Genomic DNA, 23,792 nt, shown 5'->3' on the forward strand with positions numbered 1-23,792 from the left:
GACCCCTTTCCCACTCATGTATTTAAATGTGAATTTGAACTCTGTTTCCTTTTGGTTGTGGAGTCTGACAAACTCCATAGGCATCATCTTTTTACATTGTGTCGCACAGCACCTTCAGTGCAGTGGCACAGGGAAGTATTTCAGATTTCCCAAAGGTTTAAATACCTTCTCTTGTTTCCAAGAGCAGTGAAGTGAAAGTGACTTTACTTACATTTGTAACTTTCTAGACCCAGCACACACTGTCTTACGATAGGGTGCTGGAGGGGTTACTTAATATCCCCTTTGTCTAGCTTCTCATGTAACATATTTTTGTTACCCTTTCCTCAGTGAATGGCTGGTGGCAATGGTTTTATTTTAACTACTGTGGTGTGCATTTACCGCGGCCTGTGTTTGCAACTGCAGTAAATCACCCAATGGTGCAATTTTCATCAAAATTGCCTGGTCGTCTTTTTTCGCCATTTCTTTGTGGAAAGGTCCTTCTTGAGATTTACTCTGTGCGCCAAACCAGGTTTGGTTCTATTGTTCGCTTTGCCTTTGGCGGGATTCACGAGTGAAACCCGCCTCTGGCTCCAGGGTGTCTGAGGTGCGCAGAAAGTGAGGGAGGTGCCCGAAACTCCCTGTGCTTAGTCTCCTAGGAGACCCAAACACACTCTGTAGTGATTGGCTGGCTGACTGTCTGGCAAGGACAGCCACCCTGCTGGGTGACTGACAGCTAGGCTAGGATGAATGGGAGAGAACTGAATAAAAGGCGAGGCTTTTGGCTTGGAAGGCAGAGTCGACCGCTGGAAGAAGGAACCGAAGAAGAACTTGAAGAGGACTTCTGCTGCAGCTCTTGGACCGTTGGTTTGCCCGGTGAAGCCCTGCTGCTGTGCTGAGACTCCAAGTTTGTATTGACAGAGGAGTCGCTGCAAGGATGACTACTCCCCTTGAGTTGGTGGGACCAGTCCACTCCAAAGTAAGCCACCTGGACAACCATCTCGGAGCTGGTTCAATTTCCACAGTTGCAGCTGGAAACCGTATAGCCAGGGAGAGGAGCACCAGATTGTGTGCGTTGCTTTTAAGCTGGCCTAGAGCTCCAGGAAGTTACTCCGGACTCCCTGGAAGCAGGAATGACCGAGACTGAGCCCCCCCTCAACAGAGTATGGGACTCCAAAAGCAAGGAAAGTCCATCTCGACAGCCACGAACCGCGGTGTTACAATTTGCGGTAGACGTGAGGAGCTGAAACACTGAACAGCCAATGAATTAAAGATTGCCGGTTGCGAGCGGTGACTGTCCAATTAAAATGCAGGAGTCCCCAGGAGTATTCCCTCTTGTCCCCATGACTGAGGCCCAGGAACAGAGAGCTCTGCAGAGCTGCACAGGAACAGAAGTCATCTGCTGCCCTTTTTCTTCAATACAAAGGAACTGTAAAAAGTCTGAATGAACCTACCTCTTACTGTAGAGTTGCTTGCATCTTATACAACTCACAAGTCTAACAGCTTGTGGCCCTACATTGATTCTTCTTTTCTTCAGACTTTTAAAACACTGTGCAAAGACTTTCTACTTGCCTGCAAAGGAGTGCTTCAGCTCATATAGACCTTTGCCTATTGACTTTGGCTTGGCCACTTTCACTGAATGACTCTTATTGGGGGGGGGGTCTGAAAGTATTTGCCTGCTTAAGAATGTTTGTGGTCCCTTTTTTCTTTTTTTTAAACAGTTATGCACTTTAATGTAACATTAAAAACAGCAATATCTTGCAGGCCATTGACTTAATTCAATAGGTATCTTTTGGCTCACTAAATGTCTTCCTTTTAACCACAGGCACTTCATCTTGACTACATGGAATGTGCAGAGTTTGGATAGATGGAGGTCTTTTCCTGTTTTCTTTAGTAGCCCTTTTTGTTTCAGATTGTAGTTTCATTTCCATTAACTGTGTTTGGGAATATCTTCCCACTCCTTGTCTTGGTCCCAGACACTTCAAGTTCAGAAGTTTGATTTACCAGCTCATCCACCTGAGAATGAGAATCTGATTCTGAAGATTGGTGGCTTCCTTCAGACTTCATGGTTGCATCTTCTTCACAAGCTAAACTTGGTTCTTCAAATTTGAAATCTTCCACCGTCCTTGTATCTTCCTCCATTCTAATGTCAGAGGTTGCAACTTCATTAATTGGATTTTCATGACCTTTGAAGTCATCCTGCTCCACATCAGAAGCTTGAACTTGCTGTCCTTCTTTCAGTATGTTTTTATCAAGGTTTTCCATTCTCTCTCTCTCTGTTGTCACTTTCACTTTCAGAACGTGAAAGGGAGTGGAAACCTCCCCTACGTTCAGATGCATTGGTTCCCCTTCAAACATCAGACCTTCTGCATTGCCCTCTTTAAAACCGGGAGGCTGATATTTGTGGTCCCTTGTATGTTCTGAATAACCTTTTCCTTTGACTTATTACTATATGATCCTAAATGCAACAGTGATATATTAATGTCCCCAGCACCCTAGCGATTGAAGTCACCTGAGGGTGTAGGTAGTGTCTCGGGGCCATCCCAAAAGGGTATCTACTGATTTAAAGATATTAATAGTGTGCATTTCATGAAGTGTATTAGTGTTATTATATTGCTCCCTTCTGAAGAAGACTTGTTCTGATTGATAAATTAATAATTGTTTATTCAAGAAACCTTGTGTGTAAGAGATTATTTGAATACTTGTCACTGTGAATCTCTGTGTAACTCCCCTACAGCTCACATTGACCCCTCTTTAGATAAGTCTGCTGCTCAGCATGCTACCGAAACTGTGTAGTGCAAGTTTATACCAAAGGTTGGGTTTCCTATACCTGTAGTCAGCGTTGTTTGTAGTGATCCCAGAGGGTACTGCATACAAACTTTGCCCAACACCCTGCGAATACCTAGGCACACATCATTCAATTTTAGGATATTTTGGAGAGGAGATGACATTCAGGGGAGAAGCTATGGTCCCATAGTTCTCAATGAAATGTCGTTAGTACCCAGTGAGAACGAGAAAGGCTTTCAACTGGGTTTGATTAGTGGGGGTGGCCCAGTCCTGTACGGATTGTACTTTACCAGGCAAGGGCCTAAACTCACCACCTCCTACCTCATGCTCAAGGTAGATGTTAGGCAAGATTGTGTGCAGTATAATTTGGAAGACTATAACTCCTGGCAATAGGAACCCAACCTTGGTATAAGTCTGTACTACACAGGTTGGTAGTGTGGCTGAGCAGCCAGGCTCATCTCAAAAGGGGTCAATGTGAGCAGTAGGGTTTTTACAGTTTCACAGTGACAGTTATTCAAATAAACACTTAAACTCAAGGTTTCTTGATTAAACAATTATGAATTAATTTTACAGTCAGTTATATAAGCCTTCTTCAAAAGAGCAACACGTAACAATTGTAATACATGTCAAAACACACACTAAATGTCTCTAAATCAGAGGATACCCATTGGGGGTGGCACATAAACACTTCCGACACCCTCAGGTGACTTAAATAGTTAGGACACTGTGGCCATTGATTTGTCACTGGTACATTTAGAGCATTTAAAGCAATATTGAGTTTGGTGTAAAGATTAGATTTGGGTATTATTCAGGTAACCACCTCCATCATTTCCTGCCCTGCCAGACACACTGGAGCAAGAGGCGGGTTTCAGTACTGAAGCCCGATAAAGGCAAAACGAACAAAAGGGTTAAACCTGGTTTGGCGCGTAGAGTAACACACAAAGACTTGACTAACAAGAAATGGTGAGTGGAGAAGACAAGGGATATTTTGACACAATGGTCACCCATGGGTGTTATACTGCAGCTGAGGTTTCAGCCTGCGCTAGAAAAGCACAATGGTAAGAAAATTAAACCACTGCCACCAGCCATTTAAAGTAGTGAGGGTACCAACAAATGTTACATTATTAAGTAGGGAAAGGGGCTACTAAGTAACTCCCCAGCACTCCACATAAGGTGAGTGCTGGACCTACATAGGAAAAAGGTAAGTCAAGTCAATTTCACTTCACTATTCTTTGGAACAGTAGTTCACCCATGAAAAGGTATTTGAACCTAATGAGAAATCTAAAGGATTTCTCTGAGCACTGCACTTAAGGTGCTGTGTGTCACCATACAAACAGTAGATACCTGTGGAGTTTGTCAGACTCCAAAAACAAAGGAAAAACAGTATACATATCAGATCAAAATACATGGGAGACAGAAAGGTCCCACTCAATCAAGGGTTAAAATCAAAAGTCTAGCAAAAGAGCTGGGGGTCTGTAAGGTTGAATGGAATTAGCACCGAAATGAGAATTCTCCCTAACAGTGAGGAACACTCTCTCTGTCCTCTGAAGTCTGCCCTACAGGGCCTGCCTTCTGCAAGCAAAGTCTGCAGATCAGGATGGTCTCTAGGATCCAGATCTTCCAGGCAGGGAGGGATCTCCTCCATTTCGGTTTCACCAGTAGCTGGGTTTTTAGGAGTGTGTTCGTCCACCCACTCAGTTTCAACTGGGTACGGCGTCACTGGGGTGACCTGGGAATGTCCTCTCAGGGAAGTCCTTGTGTTCAGACCTCCCCCTCCCAAAATGGTAGAAGGGCTAACAAAGAACAACCATGCTATTAATGGCAAAAAAAGAAGGGAGGCCCCAAGTTGGTACTTGGGTGCCCCTATTGTGCACTACCAAGGCTATGGACCACAGGGGGGCGGAAGGTCTGGCTGTTGAACCAGGACAGCCAAATGCCCCTTTCTGTAAAATGCTGAGAGATTGCAGAGGAATGTGCTGGAACTGTATAAAAGGTGAAGCTTCTGGAGTGAAAAGCAAGTCAAGGACTGGAAGCTGAAGTAACTGAAGAAGAAGACTACGAGAGACGCCTGCAGACCCTTTGCAACACTGTGAATTTGACCACTGCTGTCCTGACCCCGTTTTCTGAGTGCAAGAGGAGCTCCAAAGAGAACGGCTCATTCCCCTTGGCTGGTGGGAAGAACCAGTCCCAAGACGAACTTTGAAACGAGCCATCTCCCGAGGTCCTAGGAGTTTCCAGAGCTGCGGAACCCCCAATGTAAGGAGATCTGCTGCCCATTTCGGGTGCAACGTGTTGAAAGGCTGAATCCGTCCGATTCTTTGCTGAACCTGTAAGGACCCTCCAGAGATCCAATCCAACTCGCCCAGACCCCCTCACCAGAGTGCGGGTTTGCAGTATTTTAATTTGTTTATTTATACAGCGCCTATACACAGGTGGAGTGCTTCAAAGCGCTTCAAGGCTGGAAGGGACCAAGGTAATACAGTATTCATTCTTAGGCCTTGAGGTTTCCGAATGATCTAACGGAAAACTAGCATACTAAACCTGACGGCATTTCTCCTAGTGTAAGTGCATGAAGTGTTAAGTAGTGACGAAGCTTGGGAGGGGGGACAACAAAGGAGGGGGGACGACAGACAGACTAACTAGTCCTAGTACATCTAGGTTATGCATGCGTACAGACGGAGTGCGAGGAGGGGTGGGGGGACGATTCCAGTCCAGCAGGTCCCTGGGTTAACTGTAGAGAGGATGCCCCTCTCATGGTGCGTAAGCTAAAAGTGCAGTAATGGTGAACATAGTGCAGTGGCCTGGGACTTGTAGGATCTGGAGGTGAACCAGGCAACAAGGGGAGGAGAAGGAGGGTGAAGAGAAAATGAACTGAGGTTAGCAGGGGAGAAGGAGGAAGAAAAGGGGAAGGTCTTGAACATTTTCCGGAACTTAAGGGGCCAGGCTCAAGACAGAGAGGCAGGTAGGCTGTTCCAAAGGGTGGCCTCTGCAAAGCATAAAGATCTACCCCAAAAATCTTTGTTTCTGAAAGTGGCTCACCCGCAGAGAGTTGGAGGACGAGTGGCAGGCTCTAGAGGGAGAGTATTTAGGAAGAGAGCATTGTAGATAGTGCAAGCTCCGGCCACACAAAGCCTTGTTGATTATGCAGAGAGTCTTGAACTTGAACCTTGCAGCCACGGGGAGCCAATGGAGGGATTTCAGCGCCAGAGAGATGCAGTACATGGTCTTGAGGCCAATAAGTCTTGCGGTTCTGTTCTGGATGAGTTGAGGAGGACAGAGTAGAAGTGGGACGATTGAGAGAGAGACTGTTGCAATAGTCCATCCTAGAGAGAACCAGGGCTCATGAGGTGATGAGCGTCTGGGGGAAAGTGAGAAAAGGTGGAATACCGCGGAGAAGTTGCAGTTGGTAGTGGAACTTTTTGGAGATGTCCGAGATGTGAGAAGAGAAGGATAGAGTGGAGTCGAAGATGACAACTAGATTTCTTTGCCTCATTGGTGGTTAAAGGTGCAGGACCAACGGAGGCCGGCCAGTTTGAGAGTGGGAAAGCAGGAGCTGGGGTCCAAATGAGTACGATCTGTCTTGCCGGCATTCAGGCAGAGATCTTTGGCAGCACACCAAGACTGAATCGCGGATAGACGGGGATGAGCGAGGAGGAGGCGGCCGAGGGTAGCCTGAAAGAGAGCTGTGTCTCATCTGCATAACACTGAAATTTAGAGGTAAAGGTAGAGATCCTATGGGCCAAGTAGATATTGAAAAACCAGGGGGATAGGTTAGATCCCAGGGTGACACCACAAGTAGAGAGAAGGATGGAGGAAAGGCCCCAAGTTCCATCTGGGAGGGCTGGTCGGAGAGAAAGGAGGCTAGCTAAGCCAGGGCCTGACCTGTGATGCCCAGAGTATCACAGAGATGTGTGTTCAGGATGTTGTGGTTTACAGTATTGAAAGCAGAAGAGAGGTCAAGAAGAATGAGGACAGAGGGGAGAGTTGGTCAGGATTTGAGAGCATGTCTTCACAGGTGTTCAGAACAGAAGTTTCGAGGGGATTGGGTCCTCCGACGTATTCCATATCTATGACAGTAATCACCACAGCTGTGCTGCTTCGGAAAATCTTTCTGCGTCCTGCGTCGATGACGTCTATACGCCGTCCTCGAGGACCTCCTCCGATGGCCGACGTCACCAAATGTTATAAGTAGGACGCACGACACCCGTAGCCTCAGTTCCGTTTTTTCCGCAAGCGTGTTCACTTCGGAGATCACGGCGCTCCTCGACTCTTTGGAGTTTGTTCTTTCGGTTCTTCGAACCTGTTCATTTGTGAAGTATAGTCTTCCACCCCGCATCCGGGCTTCAAGAAGTGTGGGGACTGCGGGTCCAAGATGTCGGTGACGGAGTCGCACAACGCCTGCCTCTGTTGCCTCGGGGAGGACCACGACACGGATGGTTATGTCGTGGCGACTGCCAGTCGCTTACGTCCAAGGCCTTGCGGGAACGTAAGAAGAAGCTGTCGGTTGGTAAGGTGTCCAAGCCCCAGAAGTCGAGGTCCACTGGGCTTTCGACGGACGATTCGAGGGGCGACTCTCCGCATCGTAGTCGTAAGTCTAGGGGGTCTCGGTCCCGTAGTGGGTCCCGCCACTCCTCTGCCTCTTCGAGGCACTCCCGGAAGCGCCGTCATCGGTCGCCTTCCTCGTCCGAGGGTTTCTCATCCCACCAAGCGTTCCTCTCTGGAGGAATGGGCATCCAGAAAATGTTGGCAATTCTTCAATCGCAGGGCTCCGGTCCGTCCGCACCTCCGAGAGGGGTCGGTCGTGACCATACTGGAGACACCGCTCGTACGCCTTCGGGCTCGGGTGGTCAGCATGATTCGCGGGAGAGGTCCCGCTCGGACAAGGGGAATCGTTCCAGTCATGCCCGTTCCAGGTTCCGGTCCTCCACACGCTCGAGCCCGTGTGCACCTGTGAAGTCTTCGAAGAAGACGTCGACGCCGGTGGCGCCGAGGTCGTCGACGGACTCTCTCGAGGCTCTGCCTCTGAGGAAGTCGTCAACGCCATCGGTGCCCAGGCTGTCGAAGGACACGCTTGGGGCTCCAACCTCGAGGCCTGTGTCGAAGCCGTCGATGTTGTTGGCACCGCACTTGACATCGACGCCGTTTCCCTTGACGCCTTTCCAGGCTGCGGTGTCGGAGGTACCCCGTGGCACGGGGGAACCCCCTATAAAGGCTCTGGCCAAGGCAAAACATGTCTTTCTCCCATATTCTTTGCCCCCTTTCCAGCCTATGGAGTATATATCCGAGTTGGAAGAGGGTTCTGAAGATGGGTTGGTTCCGGACACGGTGCGAGATGAGATTCTTTCTGGTCATAGCCAGATTGAGGACTTGCGTCAGTCACTGCATGACACCAGTGGTCTGGACACCTCTCCGGAGGTGGAGTTCTGTAGGCCGGAGCCTGGCACCCATGCCGAGTCATCGTACCGGCGCCTTATGTCGAGGGTCACGGACTACTTGGGGTGGTCGGCGCCCCCAGTTGATTTTGTGCAGGATGACCTGACGGATATCCTCGACCAAGGTCCACCCACTGACCTGGTCCTGCCATTCCATACGGCTCTGCAGAGAAGGGTGGCAGCCGCTTGGACTGCTCCGGAGAGTCTCCCGGCAGTGTGCAAGTCTGCCGCGAAAATACCGCCCAGCCAGTAGTGACCCCTGCTACTTGACCACGCACCCCACTCCGGAGAATTTGGTGGTGCAGGCGGCTACGGCCCCAGCAAAGCAGGCGTCGTATCCTACCATTCCTCCTGATAGGGACGACAAGCGTTTCGATGGCTGGGCGAAGAAAGTGTTTTCTTCAGGGGGTATGGCTCTTCAGGCGGCCAACTCCGTTTGTGTCTTGTCACGTTTCACGCATGCTCTGTGGAACTGGATTTCATTAGCGGCTGAACATATTCCCGAAGGGGACGAACGGGATGGGTTTCTTGCTATTATTCAGGATGCCAATGATGCCATGTGAGTCCGTTCAGTCGGGTTTGGACATGGCAGACTGTGTCAGCTGGTCCATGGCGGCGAGCACCGTGATACGCAGGATTGCGTGGTTGAGGAAGTCGGGTTTGCTCATGATGTGCAAGCCAGGCTCCTCAACATGCCTTTTGATGGTGAAAATATTTTTGGCAGCAAGGCTGACGAGAGCCTTGAGAGGTTGCAGACCTCCAAAGCTGCAGCAAAGTCGTTGGTCGCTGCAGTCCGCCAACCTCTGCCTTTTCGTCCTAGGGGACAGCAATGGAGGGGAGGTTCCTTTCGTTATTACTCATCCTTCAGTAAAGCGAGAGGAGCTGCAAGTCAAAGGGGCAACCGTAGGAGTGCCAGAGGTGGAAAACAAGGTACTCGAGGTGCCAAGGCCGCGCAAGCTGTTGCCTCTTTGCCCTCAGGCAACGACGCAGCTGCTTCTGCTCAGTCATGAGGCCCATGCTTCGCCGGTTGGTGTCTCTCTAACTCAAGGACGCTTATTTTCATGTGCCGATCCATCCCAAGCACAAGAAGTACCCGAGGTTCGCGGTTGGCGACTCGCATTTTCAGTTTCGGGTCCTGCCGTTCGGATTGACCTCCACCCCGAGGGTTTTCACCAAGCTCATGGTGGTGGTGGCAGCGTATCTCAGGAAAGGGGGGATTCACGTCTACCCCTACCTGGACGATTGGTTGATCAGGGCACGCTCTCCCGAGCAAGTCCTGGATCATCTGTCCGTCACCTGCCACTCCCTTCACAGGCTGGGCTTCTCCCTCAACTTAAAGAAGTCCCACTTGATGCTAACTCAGCGGCTCCAGTACATCGGAGCAGTGCTCGACTCGTCCCTGGGGGAGTGTTTTCCTCCCGAGGTGAGGGCTCATCACATTCAGCAGATGGTGCACAAGTTCCAACATGCCCAGAGTCTCCATGCGTTCGAGTTCTTGAGATTGCTCTGCCTCATGGCATCCTGCATTCTTCTGGTGCCAGAGGCCAGGTTGCGGATGAGATCTTTGCAATGGGCTCTCAAGCTCCAGTGGTCTCAGTCCTCCGGCAGGATGTCGACCCCCTTCAGGTTCCACCCTCGGTCGCCCAGGACCTTCGGTGGTGGGCCGTCGAAGGCAATCTGATGAAGGGGGCTCCATTTTGGCTACCCTGGCCAGAGGTGACGATCGTGACGGACGCATCCCTCACGGGATGGGGAGCTCATGCCAACGAGTTGACAGTCAGCGGTCGTTGGTCTCTGTCGGAGTCCAGACTCCATATCAATCTGTTGGAGCTGAGGGCCGTCAGGCTTGCCCTGAAGGCTTTTCTGCCGACTGTGTGAGGAAAGACTGTCCTGACCCTGACGGACAACACAGTGGCCATGCACTACCTCAACAAAAAGGGGGGGGGGGCAGGGTCACTTCCTCTGTGCAGGGAGGCGATGCAGCTCTGGTTCTGGGCAATCCAGCAGGAAGTTTCAATCTCGGCAGTTCATCTGGCCGGAGACGAAAACGAGACGGCAGACCCTCTGAGCAGGGAGAGTGCGATCTCTCACGAGTGGGAGTTGGCTCAGGAGATTCTCCTGGAGATTGTTGCCCTTTGGGGGACCCCTCAAGTGGATCTCTTCGCCTTCAGTGTCAACCGGAAGTGCAAAAGGTTCTGCTTGCAGGAATTTCCTCCAAATGGAGCCTTAGGGGACACGTTCGTGGTGGAGTGGTCATTCCCACTGCTGTACGTGTTTCCTGCAGTCCCCGTCATCCCGCAAGTGCTGCGGAGGTTACGGAGGTTCGGTTCCCGGATGATCCTCATTGCTCCGGCATGGGCCCGGAGGAGATGGTACCTGGACCTTCTCGACTTGTCCATCTGCCCTGCACGTCGTCTTCCCTACCGAGACGATCTGCTCTTACGGGAGGGGGGGTCAGGTTCTCCATCCAGAGTTCAGATCCCTCAACCTTCACGCTTGGTTTCTGAAAGGTTGAGGTATAAGGATTGGGACCTCCATGAAGACGTGATGGAGGTGTTGCTTTCGGCCAGACGGCCGGCAACAAAGTCCCTGTACCGTTGCCGTTGGAGGAAGTTCTGCGACTGGTGCAGGGTTCAGAATGTGGATCCTTTTTCATGTGACTTTCCTGTCGTCCTGTCTTTTTTGCTTTCTTTCGCCCACAAAGGCCTACAAGTGGGTACCATTAAAGGTTACCTGGCGGCGCTGTCTATATTTAAGCGCTCGTCTGAGGAGTGTTCTTATTTTAAAATCCCTTTGATTTCTCAGTTTCTGAAAGGGCTCACTAATGTGTTCCCTCCGTCACCTTTCCAGGTGCCCGCTTGGGATCTGAACCTTGTTCTCAAGTTTCTAATGGGTGCTCCCTTTGAGCCTTTGCATTCTTGTCCTTTGAGACTGTTAACACTTAAAACTGTGTTTTTAGTTGGTCACTTCCGCTCGCAGAGTGAGTTACAGGCACTTTCAGTTAAGCCACCCTTTACTGTGTTTCATAAGGACAGGGTTGTCCTTAGAATTCGTCCTTCCTTTCTTCCGAAGGTGGTGTCGGAATTTCATTTAAGCCAGAAGGTTATTCTTCTGGCATTTTATCCTCCTCCACATCCTGGTAAGGAAGAGGAGAGGCTCTATAGGCTGGATCCTAGGAGAGCTTTAAGCTTCTACATTTCCCGCATGTCCCGGGTCAGAGTGGACGATCACCTCTTTATTGGTTACGCTGGAAGGCGTTTGGGACAAGCTGTTACTAAGCAGACTTTGTCTCGATGGATCATCTTGGCAATTTCCGAATGTTATCGCTTGGCGGGTAAGGACCCTCTGGTAGGCTTACGAGGCCATTCTACCAGGGTATGGCTGCCTCTACTGCCCTTCAGAGGGGTGTTCCCATTCGTAACATCTGTGATGCAGCCACTTGGGCTTTGGTCCATACTTTTGTACGTCACTACTCCCTCGATTCTATCCGGGGGCAGGATCTGGCCTTTGGCAAGGCGGTCCTTTACTCTGCAATTTGATTGGGCATTCTAAATTTGTATATTCTAAATTCTTTTCCTTCCTCCTTACGTTGGTACTGCTTTGGGAGTCTGTCATAGATATGGAGTATGTCGGAAGAGCCAATCCCCTCGAAGAACAAGTTACTCTTACCTGGTAACTTTCTTTCGATGGGATGGTCAGACGACGTATTCCATATCGCTCCCTCCCTGCCTACCCCGCTACAGAATTTCTTATGCGATTGCAGCTTACGTTTCCGCAAGGCTTTCTGTGGTCATACTGGCAGAAGATTGGTGCCACACGTTCTAGGAAAAAACTACAACTGAGGCTACGGGCGTCGTGCGTCCTACTTATAACATCTGGTGACATCGGCCGTCGGAGGAGGTCCTCGAGGACGGCGTATCGACGCAGGACGCAGACATCGAAAGATTTTCCGAAGCAGCACAGCTGTGGTGATTACTGTCATAGATATGGAATATGTCGTCGGACCATCCCATCGAAAGAACGTTATCAGGTAAGAGAGTAACTTGTCCTTCTGTGCCTCTAGATGCCCTAAAGCCAGACTGATGGTCATGGAGACAACCAACAGATTCAGTGTGCTGGGTAAGTCGAGTGATAGCCAGCTTCTCCAAGAGTTTTTCTAGTTGAGGGGTGATGGAGATCGGGCGATAGTTTGCCAGAATAGACGTGTCGGTGGAGGGTTTTTTGAGCAGAGGGTGAACAAGAGTGCTTGAGAGGAGAGGGGAAAACTTCAGTGGCGAAAGAGGTTGCAGAGGTCGGCCAAGGCTGGAGCGAGAGTGTCGATATTGTCCTGGATGGTTTTGGAGTGGCAGGGGTCCACTGTTTGGAAGAGGTTTTCATAGACCAGACTAGTCTAGAGACAGGCTTGAATGTAGACCCTTTTCTTGGAGCGGATGCAGGGTCTATATTGCCTTGAAGAAAGCGGCAGCCCAGTTTGTCATGAGTTGCTCTTTTTTGGCGGGCTTCAGTCGGACCCTCATGACGGGGACAAGGATGTAAAGGGGAACTTTAGAGAGGGCTGTATCAGGGTGGGAGTCAGCCGCAAGATTAGGAGGAGGCAAACTCCGCCACTGACACTCTTTTCATGGGTCGGATGCCCTTGAAGGCCGGAGGCAGTGCAGGGTGTGCCAGTGCTAAAGGAGAGGGAGGCTTCAAGTGAGAAGAGAATGATCAGTACATGAGTGAAGTAGTGAGAGTAATAGAGAGTCGGATGTTGGTGGAGATGAGAGCATCCAAGGTATGGCCAGCAGTGTGCGTTGGACCAGAGGATAGAATAGGAAGAGAGAGGGAGTCACGTAGGTTGCAGAAAGGTCCAGGAGAGTCAAGATGGATGTTGAGATCCCCCAACAGGAGGAGTTGGGAAGAGGAGGAGAGGAGAGAAGAGGCCAGGTCAGCCCATCCCAGCGGCCGATAGAAAGTGGCCAGAGTAAGAGAGGCGACAGTTGAGAGAGAGAGCCTGCAGACCAGGCATTCAAAGGAAGAGTACACCAGAGTGAGAATAATGGAAACAGGGAGCCACTCGGGAAAGATGAAGGCTACTTCACCTCCTGGCCTGAAGTGAAGAAGATTGACCAGATGATCTGTGCCCATTGTTGGTGCTGCAGAAAAGGTGCCAAAACCGCAGAATGAACCAGGAAGTTGCTGAAAGTCGTGCCACAGGTCCTCCCTCGAGACTGCTGCTGAGAGAATCCGTCCATTGTCCTGCCTTCAGTCATCATACCATGGAATCCAGAGGTCGGGTCCAGAGGTGCAACATCACGGAGCATCCAGCACAACATTTCTTTTCAAACCTGAGGTACTTTGGGGAAAAATGTATTGCTTGCCTGATTCAAGAAGTCGCTCCAGAGCGTTGGAGTACACGTAGAGGTGTCCAGGGCAACCCCCTCTTACCTCAGACTCATGCCGCTGCTTGTGTCCCCTCGGATCCATTTACAGGTCTCCCTTGTTAGCTGTTAACTTGCTGCTTCTGTAACACTAGAGACTTGAGGAAATCCTTTGGAACTCTTGGTATTCTGCTGCTTGGCAAGACTTTGAGCCCTCCGCAAACTAAAAATGAAAGGATGTGGAGTGTACTTCCTGGTGGATTGGATAAACTGGCTCACTGCTGTCAACCGCTTGGGATTTATCCCATTAATACGAATCCAAGGTATTGACACCTCTATTTGTAATGGAAGATTGAATGACACAGACTGGCCACTGCGCCCCACTACAGATCTCTACTCAGGCACTCAAGCCAAGAAACCAGATGACCTACCACAGGGGTTTCTTTGACTGAGGAACGCTTTTTTTGCAGCGCAGTATCTACTTTGCATATCCAATCCACCAGGGGATTTTGCACAGAAATACTAGACTGCCTTGATAACGACCTAGTGGTCGAAACACGTGTCGGCTGTGCTTGGATGAAATCACTTACACACATCCAATGGCTTCCTCTGTGTATATATTTTTTGATGTTGTTAAGGATTCCGAATTGTAAATTCAAGTATTAATCACTGTAATTTAGGACCATCTGCGCAATTTAAGTACACTCCACATCCTTTTCTGTACATCACCTTGGAGGTTTCAAGGGGAACCTTCTGTGTACTTTCTGCTGCATTTAGACAAGACCTCAGGAAGTTGATGCGCAACCCTAGCTAAAGGTAGTTTGGGGAGGGCAATATAACAAAAATGGGGGGATAACTGCGTGGTGCACACAGTTATCCCCCCATTTTTGTTATTTGCCCTCCCCAAACTACCTTTAGCTAGGGTTCTGCATTTTGGACATAAGACTTGCTGTGCGAAGAAACCCTCTCTAGAACTTGTACCAAGCTAATGTTGCACTAACTAAGCATTTTCCTCCCTTAAAGTGACTTTCCTGTATGTGTTTGCAGAGTAAACCTTATGAACGGATAAAAACCACAGGTGCGTGTAATAATTGATAGTACGACAACATTGTCTTTTCCCTTTCTATCGTTGCTACAAATGTAACGGCAGACAAACACAAAGGTGAAAGTGTCCTTTGAAGTGTATTCTCAAGTATTCCGAAGTGTTCTCGTGTAAAGGTCTAAAGTATTTAAAGTGATTCTGGTGTATACATAATAAATAAATAATTTTATATAATTTTTAAGTGTAAGAGTTTCTTTGGTGTGCATGTCTAAGATTCCGAGTACTTACCTACAGCACACATCTTCCAATTAAAATAAGCCTGACGGCTCTGCCACACTAGCAAGGTCTTGACTGAAACTAAGAGTTTGGGAGCTACAAACCACTGGTATAGTTTACTTTAAGTCTTACTACAGTAGGACTTTAGGAAAACTCCCCTAACAGGACCGCCCGGCAAGAAATGAAAACACAGATAACGTTTCCAGGAAGACGGAGGAATCCGACCAAGCAGATTCTGCTGGCTCCATGAACACACAGGGACAGCCAGCAGAAAATCTTCCCCATAAGGAAATCATGTTGCAAGCAACCCAGCAGAGGTGGGGGCGGAGCTCCACGATCCTTCTGGATGATGGCTGCTTACCTCCCATAGACTTATATGGACAAACTTTCTTTTTGCTTTGAACCCTGTCCTGACTTTATGGAGGTCAGTAAAGCCTTCTGCGTTACTTCCTTTGCCCGTTCTTATGGGAAACTGAATGGTCCCCAAGATCATCAGTAATGAGACTTTCTATATGAAATCTTGTATTGTTAGAATCGCTCACATTCCCTTACAGTAAAGTGTGGTCCGGACATATCTTTTTCTGTATTGGCTTTTTGGTTACTTTTACAATGTGCCTAGGACAGGCTAGTGGCAGCAGTTCTTCTTCTATTGTGTTTAGGGGATTTTACTCATGCACTCTTGCAGTTAACGTAAAGGTTTTATGTTAGGGAGATTTTTCCACAACACGTTGGTGAGGGCTGTGCAATCATCTAACCTAATGGTGGAGGAGCGTGCTACCAAAAAGAAAAGATAAGACTCTCCGATGGTAGCGGAAGGAGGGTAGTCGGGATTAACCGTAGGCTGGAGGAAGGTTGGCAGGGAGGTACAATTCGTCCCAACAGGCACCACTAAACAACCCCCCACACTCACACTTGTAGAAGTCACACAAAATATTTATGATGGGAAAAATAAGTACTAAAGTTACACAGAACAATTAGAGCACATTGTAGGTAAAACACAGTAATTGACCATAAAAGGCCTAACTCGACCCGTAACCTAAAATGTAGGGCACATACCTGGCGGTTGGCTCTATACATAGAAGCTTTCAGAAGTAAGTTAAGAGGAAGACCCTCTGTCAATATTATCTACTGTAGTGATTATAGGGTTCAGAATCCCAGGGTACCAAACAGAACGTAGTGCAGGCTTCCTATTACCGTCTGCATAAAGTATTTTACTTAACACAAAGTCCAACACAGCCAGGAGGGCTACCAACGGCCAAGATATCCTTTAGATGGGCAGTCCCTAGGCACAGAAGGACATATTACACATCAAGGAGAGAAACTGTATCAACACACAAGGATACAATGTATGACCTATGAATGAGTGTAATGTACAGAATTAAATGTCGCTAGAACCCTAGAACCTTGGGTGGTCTCGAAAGATCCAAGACTTTGTGGGGTACTCCAAGGACTTTAGGAGGACCCTAGGAAAATGTCACAGGCCATATGAGTACCTTGTAGTGCCTCTTTTAAAAGAGGTCCAGTGCTCAGAAGAGTGGGCCACAGGAAACAATAGGAAAAAGAAGTCTGTTTCTTTCCACAGTTACCAAGACAGCAAGCGCTCCCCCCACCCTCCTGGGATACCAGTGGAGACCCAGAAGAAGAGACCCAGTGGAGGGTTCAAGTCTCTGCAGCCCCAGGAGCAAAGAAGCAGAGTAGGAATCCAATGTTAGCCAATGGGGACCTGCAGAACCCAACGACCATAGACCACTGGTGCCCCTGAGAGGGAGTATCTGGAATATCACCCCAACTCAGGGCCCAGAGGTAAGTACTACAGTGGTTGCCTCCAAAAATTCGGTTCTGAGGGGGAGCAACAATGCAGTAAGTAACAACTTCTTTCTAAAGGGTGAGATAAAGGTCCCAGTCACTCAGCGATCAGCACCCCGAGCATACGATGACCCCAATAACTCAAACAATTGTCCTTCAGTGGAGTGGGGCCCACCATCCAGAAGTGAAATCCACGATGGAGATGCCTCCAGGAGGACGGAGGAACCTGCACACAGCAGTCCCCAGCGGCTCAGCAGGCAAACGTGATCAGCACACAGACGGAAACGGCCCCTGGAGCAGGACAACAGTGATGGTGTCCAGAGCCTCCCAATGCAAGCACATTTGGTGGGTGGGGGAGCCCCAACATGTTTCTAGCAATGGCAGCTTCCAAAATCAAGGCGGTATGCCTTGGTGGGAAATGGCAATAAAATGCGGTAGAACGGCCCGGCAAACAGCCTTAGTATGGAGGACCTGGTCCCAGAAGATGAAAAGGACCAAGAGCAGGATGAGGACATCTCTGTAAGGGCAACCACAAATTGGAGCTATGCCCGGGCCGCTGCATCCAGCCAGCCAGCATCGCCCGAAGAGGGTCTAAAAATGCAGCAACGGCTGAAAATCCTCAAGCATGTAAGCAGACCTGCTTATCCTCCATAACCCCAGCAGCTCTGAGGTCAGGAACAGGATTTCCCTTGTATATTCCTTTACTCAGTGGCTGGCTTCTGCAGGTCCACCAATCCTAGTAGGGGATTTAAAACAAAGGTTTTGGAGGCCAGCCAATCAGGCTGGCCGTAGAAACCACCAAAGACTCAGGCCCACCCTCAAAGGAAGTGTTATGGCCTACCCAGGGCCAGGAACTGGTCTAAACCAGTCCAAACCACCATGTAGGGTGCCATTGTGGGAATCACAAAGTCGTTTCCCTGAAAAAAGGTTGCCCCTAAACAACATGGCAGAGAGTACGACTTGACTAGACCAAGCACAGGAGATGCTGTCCCCAACGGAATCCAGAACCTCAGCAGTTGTCTCTGGAGGACTTGGAGTCAGGGGTAAGTTAACATACTAGTTTATTTTCCCACTGCCCCCCACATGGTTACATGTGCGTAAAGTCCTAGCCCTACCTCTCCCTCTTTCCTGACTTGGATCAGCAGTGATCTGGTCAAAGATCCTCTCCTAGGCCTTACCTAGTGTAGGGGGATTGAGAGACTTACTTAACTTTCCTCAACTTTTTGGACTCTTGAGCAATAACAGCTGGCATCGTCTAATCACATAATAAACCCACTTGAAAAGTGTAGCTTTGGAACTGATGACTTTAGGGCACAAGGTGCAAAATCATCTCTCGGCTAGGGAATTGTATGGTTGCTCTAAATAATTGCTACTCAGCTTTATGCATCTGACTACTTACCTGTGTAACACTGGTCATTTAATCAAATCCTATCTGATCTCTCCTAAAGGTGAATGGATAAATCGGTTTTATAGTAAGTGTCAGACAATATTTGCCTGGAGGTTTCATTGCTTGGTGTGTATTTTAAAGGCCTAATAAATGGTTGCAGATCTTTGTTGTTACTGGTGTAACTGGAATTATTGTTGCTTAGTGTGGACTTGTAGCCCTAGACCACTCTTGCACACCCTCTTAAGTCTTCTACCAACCTTGATTGGATTTGGCCATACTTCACTGTCTTTCCTGTTCACTGTAATAGGTTAGCATCCCAAAATCCACTGTCTGGGTTGATTTTGGAAATCCATCTCAACAATAGTCAAACATCCATGTGCTTGTGTATGCCTCTGTAGATCCCTGTTGAGTGTCTGCGCAGCCCCGTCCAGTTTCGCTGTTCCTGAGCTGTTTTTTCCTGGATTGCCATTGGGAGGAGTTACCTCTGAGCCCTTGGTTTGTGGGTTAATAATATACTTGCTCTGAGTTGTTGCTGTGCTCTATGGTTGTAGGTTTCTCCAGGTGTCCTCATACCATGGTTTGCCATAGATTTCCATTGACCTAAATCTTGCTCGGCCTCAAACTTGGTATGTGTTGTGTTCAAGAGGGTGGCCTCTGTCGCCCCCTAGGGGTCAGTGTCTGCCTTCTCTGTACCTTTTATGGTAGAGCTGCGGCTTACCTGGCGTTTTCTCATCAAACTCCCAGAAAAGTTCCTTTCTAAGTTACACCTCTTAACACTGGCGATTTTCCTGGGCCCTCTTTGGGTCTCTGGGGTTTTCCACAAAGACCGAACTGATTTACTTTGTATTTTTAAATTCTTGTATTACACTCCTGCCTATTGAAATGTACCAAGTTCCAGTGCATCATTACTGGTGTTTCTAGTTCTTGCAGTATAATGACCCGATCAGTCTGGTTAGTGAAACCCTGAATGTATCCTAAATGTTGCATCCTTCTGACTTTGTCTATTCTGTACCCCTGTTTCCTCCCTCTATGCGCTACATTACTGTTGAGTGGGTTTTAGGAAAGATTCCTCTTTACTGCACATTTCCTTCCATTATTATGGACCCCCAAACTCAGGGCGGGTCTTACAACAGATTGTGCCCCAGGCGGGAAGCATCGTTGGCGCCCCCGCCCTCCCCGACCTGTGATCTCATGCATGTGTCGTGGGCTGAGCAGCGGGAGTGGGGACTATGAGTTAATGGAATTGTCAATGCTGGCATCTGCTGAATTTCATGAACCTCAGAAAACAGCAATAAGAGGGTCAAACCCGAACAGGCCTGGTTATGTTAGTTTGCTTTTGCTCTTCATTTTTAGTAAAAATGACCAGTTTGCTGCTGTGACTCAGGTCAGAGAATCAACAATGTCCGATCTACATTAATGTCATTCGTATGACCTCAAACATTTAGCCACTCTTAAAAGGTGAAGAACTGGTCTTGAACAGTGTTACTCAAACCTCCAAGAACAAGCACCAGCAACACACCCACCGATAGCTGTACAAGCCCGTCTATCTCGGCATTAAAATACATGCATTTATGCAATATGTATTGCATCAAATATTTCACGGGAAGTTAAATATATTTAGGAGGGACACACGTAAACAATATTACTACTCCATGTGAGTGGTAAAGTCAACTTTAAACATATGCAGAGTGTTAACATGCATGTACAATTCAACTTAGCTCCCAATGTTAATGTTGGGGAGGTGGCGTTTTAAAATTAGGACATTACAATGTGGACTTTACATTGAAACACACTGCAGTGCATTACCACGGCAGAGAAATGGCAGTTCGAATAGTGGGGTTTGTTTCGCTCATGCTTGTGAACTCTCAAAATTCTTAAATGTTTCCTTCGTGATCACTCATTCTAGCTCCCGACAGCACCATGAAACTGTACGATCGCAACGAAAAACGATGTCTACCATCCCAACATAAAAACAAAAACAATCAAATTCTTAAAGGGTGGAAGATGACCTTTACTTGGGACTCGTTAAGTTTACTTTTTGCAAATTACTAGTCGCGTGCTGCTTGAATAACAGCGGCCCTTGCACATTGTGCAGTGTATAGACACATTTCATTTCCAGGGACTTGGAGTACTGCGGGTATCAGGGGAAGCATCTCCAGTGTACCCCAAGCGTAGTGCGCTTTGCCCTCCACCCTCACCCCCCAGCCTTGCAGCCCTGCACTTTTTCACATTCTCCATTATGGTAAAGAACATTGTCCTGAGCTTGGGAGAGAAATGGACTATGCAGAAGGATTTGCCTCCCCAGGGTGTTTAGCTGCTGGTGTATCAAATGCAGAAATGGGTGGTATCAAGAGCCCCACACTCTGAAACATCTTTTGCGCACTGGTTGGTCACATGACAAAGTGTGAGCATGTGACTCCCCAACACTTGAACCATTCTTTAGAGACCTGGCTTTGATTAATGTGGCATTAGCTAGTCATGGCCATTTCCCAGTGTTTGTGCTAAAGGACATCGGAAGCTGCACCGTGCAGGGTATTTTAAAGGCCATGAATTGATGCTACAGCATGTCGCCCCGGATGGAACAAAGAAAGTGAAGTATGCATCCTGCAAGTCTGGGTATTTGCATTATACTGAAGATGGGCCAACCGTCCACAGAGACGGTTTCTACTGTAGTTGCTGAGTCGCTTTCCCAAGCCAGCTGCTGTGCAGACTTCGCTCAGCTTTTGGTCCAGCGCCTGCATCCGTCCTTCACACTATCATTCACAAGGTGTGTTCGTGTAGGTGTTTGTTTATCACGTTAGGCTAGCGTGCTTGCTATTCCAAACAAAAGAAGCACAACGACAAAGAAGAGCATAAGACAAGTCTGAGCGAACAGTGAAATGTATGAAACTCTTGCAAAATAAAGTCAGCAGTGCTTGCCCAGGAAAGAGCGAACAACGAACAATATGCTCGGGTGCGGGAACTAGGGGAACTAAACCGGCCCAAGCGTGGTACCGGCCCCAGGGCCTCACCCTCGAAGTGATTTTGGCTCGGCCAACGGACCGACCAATCCAACCCCGCTGGCACGTGCAACTGTCTAAGATCTGCTGACGGTGACACTCTGCCCAGGTCTTCCGAGAACCAGCCTTTTGATCTCCTGAGGAGAGTCCACCACCAGTGCTCGCTTCCATTTTCATGACTACTTGAGCCTTGACAAAAGTGTCTAGCTTTGTGGCCTCCAGAGGCTGTTCTTGGATGGCCCAGTCATCTCTGCAATACCATTTTAAAATAAATAAAACGTCTATGCAGCAATAGGCCTCACCTGCGAGGACGGGAGCAGGAGGAAAGAATTGGGCAATTGCCCCGGTCCCTGGAGCCTCTGGAGATAATGGAATTCCCAGTTTGTGGTGCGGCGCATTGACATGGGGGAAAGTTTCGCAGGTCAGGTGCTGGCGCAGCCCCTTCCGACTATAATGTCACGTAGTACAGAAGTACTACGTGACATTACAGAAGTTGGGGGCTCCCACTGACCACTTTTGCGCCACTTGTGGTGGGGGGGGGCATAAGCACACCAATAAAAACACTTTAGGTCCCCCTGCAGCTAAAACCAGCCCCTTCCATCTCAATGCCGGCAGGAAACTGCTGATGGTGGCCCATTAGTCACTAAATGGCTTTGTGTTGGCATTGAGATGGGAGGAGAGGTGCAGTGGGCTGTGGGGAGTGGGCGTGCCTTGCAGGGATGCACCGTGGGCCCCGACACGGTACAAACAGAGACCCGTTTGGGCCCATGGTGCGTCCCTGCAAGCCCAGAAAATGGCCAAAATAAAAGCAGCGCTATTTCTTTCATGCCTCTTCTTTTCTAAACTATGTATCAATTACACTTTAAACCACTTCCATGGCAATGGGGATGAGTTACTTCACTGTGCGGATAATAGTTTTGACCAGTGTTGCTGAGTAAATATTCTTTAAGCTACAAAACGGTTTATTTATTTATGCAATGTTTGTCGGGTACATGGAGACGGATAATTTATTTATGCAAAGTTTGTCGGATACCTGTATCCTACACACATTGCATAAATAAATAAATATTGCAGGTACCAGACAAACATTCCATGAATAAATAATACGGGTCCATGTATCCTTATAACAAGTCAACAGACAGACTTTACTGTATCAAAGCATACCCTTGATTCCCATTCAAAGAATGTTAAAGTGATTGTTTATTGGGTTCAGGTGTCTCCTTGTCATTGCCCTTTTGGCTTAGGTTGCCTCCAAACCCCCTTCAGCATCTTGTGTTCTTTGTTTTTTGTATATACTGCATCCTGTGCCATATTTATGGTCTCTTGGTTGGTGTGCCCAGTCCTCATCTGCAGCCAAAGTGGGACTGGGGCATAAAATTGTGTTGGGCACCCGTGAAAAAATGGCCCACCATTGCAAATGGCAATTAATTCTTTGTGTGACGGACTGTTTGGCTTTGGGTAGGAGGTCCTTAAGGGTGTAGTTTGGTAATGGCGCGCAGGGTGCAGTGGGAGTTGTGCGTGGGGTGTGGCGGGAGTGGAGCGCGGGGTACGGTGGCCCCTTATAAACTCAGTATACGGTACAAACATGCTGCTGTTCCTGTGGTTGCGGAGGAAGAGACACCTGCAAGCGTCTCTATTGGTATTGCTTCATGATTAGTGTTCTTTAATTGCTGGAGATGTGTGGCTAATCCCAGTCAATGTTCCAAAAGCATCCCAATTATGCACTGGAATGTATAGTATTTTAATACGATGTTCCCCAGGAGTTCTTTCACAGGCGTCAGTCGCATTGCCCTGGGCCTCGGTGGATGTGCAGACGAACTCCTGGGGAACATCATCCGCAACCACGGGAACAGCAGCATTTATGCACCGTGTACTGAGTTTATAAGGGGCCTCATCCTGATCAGTAATTCAGGCCTCTGTTATTTGCATCACAGAAAGCCTGAGGATTTACTCCGGCATTGACACCACCACCACCATCATTATTTGGCGATTCAGGCTATATGACATCTTCCACCCTATGACATCGGGCAGGTTTCACTTTAAACCTACCCGCATCCTGAAGAAGGTTGCCTTAAGTTTATGGGCTCATTTTTAGCCACCCTTCTGTTATGCTTGAACTAAAATGGCGCTGGTGCGCAGTGTATTCTGGGAGCGGTCGGAGCCATGATGGATATTTACTTCATGTCGCAGTGAAAAGCTGCACACATTTTGCTGAGTGTTAGATTCACGGTGCTGAGGAAAACATGCTTTCCAGGCCTGGTATGCGGTCAAGGACATTTCTGCTGGGAAAGCTAACTTTGTTATGGTTTGTTACTGTTCTCCGCGGAGCGTGCTTTTAGAGCAGGGAGGCACTCTGCTCCTTGAGGGTAGCTCTCGATTGACCCAGCTGGCAACTGACGGCTGCTCATCAACTGCGCAAGTGCCATTTCCAGAAGGTTTGAGAACTGCCACCCCTTTGCGGAGTGTGTATATATGCGGAAACCCGGAGGTGGTCAGGTGAGACTTCATCCGGAGGAGGACGCTTACGTCCGGCACTCCAGTGAGCTGTGGTGCTCTCGGCCTGGCTGTTCCTGGGGTCTTCCAGTCGCTTCTGGGCAAGATGAGGAATCCAGTTACGCTCACGGTGATGTATTTCCTTTTGCATTCTTTGCTTCTTCTGTGATTTATGTCTGTTACTTATGTGAGTTATTTCTATGTTATCACTGGTTGCTTCTAAGCTTTGAATAA

The 23,792-nt window shown here is 48.5% G+C and overlaps 1 protein-coding gene and 1 pseudogene across 8 annotated transcripts in view; one reads left to right on the top strand and one right to left on the bottom strand.

Moving 5' to 3' along the window:
• RALGAPA1 (Ral GTPase activating protein catalytic subunit alpha 1) overlaps positions 1–23,792 on the top strand; it is a 1,128,412-nt gene that overhangs the window by 392,179 nt on the left and 712,441 nt on the right. The gene's annotated exons all lie outside the window — the stretch shown is intronic.
• On the bottom strand, positions 1,755–23,709 carry LOC138527513 (HORMA domain-containing protein 1 pseudogene; annotated as a pseudogene).

Source organism: Ambystoma mexicanum, chromosome 14 (genome assembly GCF_040938575.1).
Source record: "Ambystoma mexicanum isolate Mex_15411 chromosome 14, UKY_AmexF1_1, whole genome shotgun sequence".
NCBI classification, from domain to species: Eukaryota; Metazoa; Chordata; class Amphibia; order Caudata; family Ambystomatidae; genus Ambystoma; species Ambystoma mexicanum.